The sequence below is a fragment of the Chrysoperla carnea genome, chromosome X (assembly GCF_905475395.1).
Source record: "Chrysoperla carnea chromosome X, inChrCarn1.1, whole genome shotgun sequence".
NCBI lineage: Eukaryota > Metazoa > Arthropoda > Insecta > Neuroptera > Chrysopidae > Chrysoperla > Chrysoperla carnea.
In genome coordinates this window covers 28391067-28395710 of record NC_058342.1, presented here as the reverse complement: position 1 = coordinate 28395710, position 4644 = coordinate 28391067, and the positions used below count along the sequence as shown (strand labels likewise).

Below are 4644 nucleotides of genomic sequence, written 5' to 3'. Positions count from 1 at the left end.
GATCGATTCAATCGACACTCCACCTACTACGTACACAATCAACGAATACTATGTTATTGAAGTTATTTTATATATGTGTATGTTTGAAACTATTAAATCTATCATTTATGGTTGATGAATAAAAGCGGAAGTAATCAACTAAACGAACTGTATGGATGTCAACGATCAAAACGTCGGTCAATTCTTACGATGGCTAATCTTATTCAGAATTTATTTTTAAAAATGTTATACTATGAAATTAAATGTATTGTTTCTCTTAATTATGTGCAATGGTCTTTTAAAAACCTCTTTATTAATATAATAACAGTCCCTGTGGCGCAGAGGATAGCGCGTTGGACTTCTAATCCAAAGGTCGTGGGTTCGATCCCCGCCAGGGATGAGTGATTATGTTTTTTATCAAACCAAGCAAAATTTATATATTTTCAAATTTCTATGATAAAATTTTCTCTAGTAAGACACACTTTTTAAATTTAAAGCCTATATTGAAACATCGACATTAGTTTCGTGGTTTAGTTTTTTTTAAGGTAGTCCAGCTCTATAAGCAAGTAAGGTGAATGTTCATTTTTTTTTGCAGTAAAAGATAGTTCAAAGTCCTTTGATCACAATAAACACAGGAGTAATATTTATAAGGATTCATAACTCCTCTGAAATTGAGGAGTTGATCAATGAAATTGGGCTCTATAGCCTAAGTGTGGTCTCGTGGACAGCCAATATAACCTAACCTAACCATGACTTTGACACTTGTATATTTCCTTAATTCATTGAATGTAATTATTACATTCGAATGGTTTAATTAATTCCTTGTATTACTTGAAGAATTCGAAATCACTTTAAATAACTTCAAATGAAATGACTGATCATTTTTCATTTGAATTTGTGATGAGTGAAATGCTAAACATGTATAGCAGGTATACTTAATTAAAGAATGCTTTCTGTATCCTTAATGACCTATAGAAATTGAGTATAGATGTCATCTTATGATATTGTAGAAAATAACTGTAACCTTATTCCAAATCTATAAAATAGTGTATAAAGTGATACAAATGTGACTTCGTTACAGTGATGAAATATCTGTAACATGAAACTTACTTTTTGGACAACAGGTTTGCGAACACCTGATGAAAATGAGCGACGTTATAATAGGAATTCATGTCTCACTGAAGAAGAAGTTTATTTCGACTTATTTTGAATTTTCCAACTGGCTAATCGCTCAGAGGGGAGATATTTGTTGAAAACAAATCAATTGTTTATACGACCATAGCTCCTTGACTATTGAAAACTTACCAAAATAATTTCGTACCATTTTATTTTACATAAAAAAATTTTAATAAAGAATACTTTTTAAGGACCAAGCTTTTATTGTACTTAAAAGTAGAAAATAATTTTATCTATGAGTCACTCATACTCGACTTTTGTAAAGGCTTGAGGCGCTCAATTTAAAATATCAAAAATGGATCGGAACGCCTCATTTACTCAACATGCGTAATTATTTTTCGATTCATTCTTGATATTAAGCGCTTCAAGCTTTTAAAAATAGTCGGGTATGAGTGGGTCATAAATAAAATTATTATCTACTTTTTAGTGCAATAAAAGCTTGGCCAATCTACGAACGTTGCAAACCGAGCACTACGCGCTGATCTAAAGCGATATCGTCTTTATTTACTATTTTAACTATATCTTCGGTTCTATTTGTACGATGTTTTGGTAAATTGTCAATAGTCTAGTAGCTATGGTCGTAAAAACAATGAATTTCCCTACGCTGAGTGATCAGCAAGTTGAAAATTCGAATTCAGCGGGTCAAAATACACTTCTTGTTCAGTGGGTCCTGAAAAAGCACACGAAACTTACTCAGTGTGTGTCTGCGTATCTGTATTTCTGTATGTCTGTGGCTCTTGATTTATTTTGAAAGGTGACAATTGGTTGAAAAATTGGTTCATACGTTACATTAGTATCTGATTTACACTAAAAAAGGATTATTTAAAAATAAAAACAAAACACTATTTGCATTACATATTTTGCACTTTCAAAAACCAATTCAAATTTACTTCATGACATCACGACTTGACATATAAGCATTTATGTGTATGCTTCGTTCTATTAAAATGTAATATTGTTTACATAGCATTCGTCATGGCGTGACGTAATTCTTTCAATACTGTCTAATTGGTGTTTTCTGTAACGTGACTGAATGCTTAATTTTACTAAAATTATTATATAAAAATATTAATAATCATTATTTTTTATGAAAAATAATTTTGTGTAATACTGATGGGAACTCTACATACTTGCTGAGAGAGTTCCCAAAATCATTAAACAAAATTAATAACGTAAAATTTAAGCTTGTAAAACTGCTCGTTTCAGAATTATAATGTATTCTTTGTATTAGTTTGATTATATTCTCATTTCGGTTCCAGTAATACAATAATCATGAGCTGATGTATATTTGCTTAGGATAACAGATCGAAGTTTCTTTAATTTAAAAGAGGGGGAGTTGATATATCACGGCAAAGTTGACCATACCATTTGTGGCACTCTATACTTTTCCTATCTATAATAACAATGTTGACATTGTGATTCCCAAGACTCAACACAATATTTCTATGAACGGTCGATGGATGATGCTGCTTGCTTGCTGAAGTCCGTCGATTCTCTTCTTGCGGTCCTACAATCGTTGAGTACACAATATACATACATAGGATGTACCAGAATAAATGGTCAATAATTTAAGTGATGATGTAAGGCACTAAAATAAGAACTTCGGTATTCCCTACGGAGTAGAAACGTTAAAATCTTTTTATACCGATGTTTTTCTGAATATGTTGGGCTTTCGAAAAATTACTTCGAAAAACAGTTTGAAGCAAAACCTGTTTGAAGAACTGGTAAAAAAAGATCAAAATTAGGTGTATCAATAGTAATTTACTTTCTTTTTATTTATAGGCAATATTATTACAGATATCATATACAAATTACATAATGAACAAAATTAAATGTTAATATTATTTCTCTAGCCTGTTTTTCGTCATTAGCCAACACAAAAAGCTTTAAAATGAGGGGTAAATCATTAAATTTGATGCAGAAATGGAGTAAAATTTAAATATGAAAAATTTTTCACGGTTTGGAGAAGCGCTCTCGTACACATGTTCATCATATCAAACATCATGCTTCGGTGAATCTTATCATCCCCCAGATTGTTGACCATTTATTCTAAAACATCCTGTATATTATATATGTGAGTGTATATATGTATAACTTATCCCCGAATAACCTCGGTACCCTTCTTCTCATCTTTTGTATTCATGATGATCTACGTTGAGAATTATCAAGAGATTCACATTACATAATTCATCTCCTTGTCTTTTCACTGTTTGTAAAGGATGATCCATGATTCATAAATTATAAAACCATAACGTATGGTATATTTTATAATTTAAATCCCGGCGAAAACAGAGGAGTGTTATAAGTTTATCGTTTATCCGGTTTTTTAGTCTGAAGCATTAGCTCCTAAACGGATGAACCGATTTTGATTGAGTTTTTTTGTTAAAAAGATGACTTGATCGAGCAGTCCCGGATCTAATAAATTGAGCATAGGAAAGATATAACTAGGAAAGACAACGGAAAATCAAGACATTTTCTTAATCTTTAGGATCCGACATTTTTCCTCTCGAACCATGCTACAGCTTTACAAGGTATGCTTTCGTCTCTGCAAAAAAAGTCTATTAGCTCATCAAAATTCATCTCAAAGGCCAGATATACGTTCCTGACTCATTGTTGAAAGCAGCTTTTAATTATTATCAGTTTGCTGAAGCTTCACACTCAATTTGCTTCACGACTCAATGTCGTTAGTATAGTGCAGTACATTCGATTTGTACCGTGTATGAATTCTATTTCAAGCGTTTCCATGGCTAATCGAAATGGGCAGTAGAGTAAAATAATTTGAAGCAATTTTTGGTGACATTACGTGATTCGGTTCGGGAAGCTCAGCAAAAAATTTGTAAACAATGTCACCCAGAATTAGTAGAATAACATATTTGGCTTACTAAAATTGATAGAGCAAAATCAATTGATTTGAATTTTAAATCACAGGTACCAAAAACTTGATTTTTGGAGTAAGCTAGCCCAATACAAAATTTACTAAAAATATGAACTAAATGCTACAAATTTTACCTGTGACACTTTTACAATTTTGACTATGATTATAAAATACATATTATGTGTTTCATTTAAACTGAATCACTTTGTAGAATACGATATGAAATTTTATGATGTAATAGACATTCGCGATTTGATATATATTACACTATTAATCTTATAAAATTTATTTAATTGCTTGGCCTTTTATTAGTGTAGTATATTTATGTTCACTTGTACTAAAATAAGTTACGGCCTCTCACATAAAGGGTTTTCCATTAAGATAGCCGGAAAGATATTTGAGTAAGAGACATCTTTGAAATTTAAAAATATCAGTCAAATGACAATCGCAGCTTAGCTGGACATCGCTTATGTGAATACAAATCTTCTGTCCCTAGGCCCCATAGATTTAATTCGATATTATCGATGATGTTATGTATCAAAGTGGGCGATAAAGCTCCCTTGTGAGCGTTGGAAATTTTGAAGACGGCAGGGAAATAAGTCCTGAAAGTACGT

The 4644-nt window shown here is 31.6% G+C and overlaps 1 non-coding gene across 1 annotated transcript; it reads left to right on the top strand.

Annotated features, from left to right (window-relative positions):
- Window positions 1–306: 306 nt before the first annotated feature.
- On the top strand, window positions 307–379 carry Trnar-ucu. The gene has a single exon. It is a non-coding gene; the product is annotated as a tRNA-Arg (tRNA).
- Window positions 380–4644: the final 4265 nt, after the last annotated feature.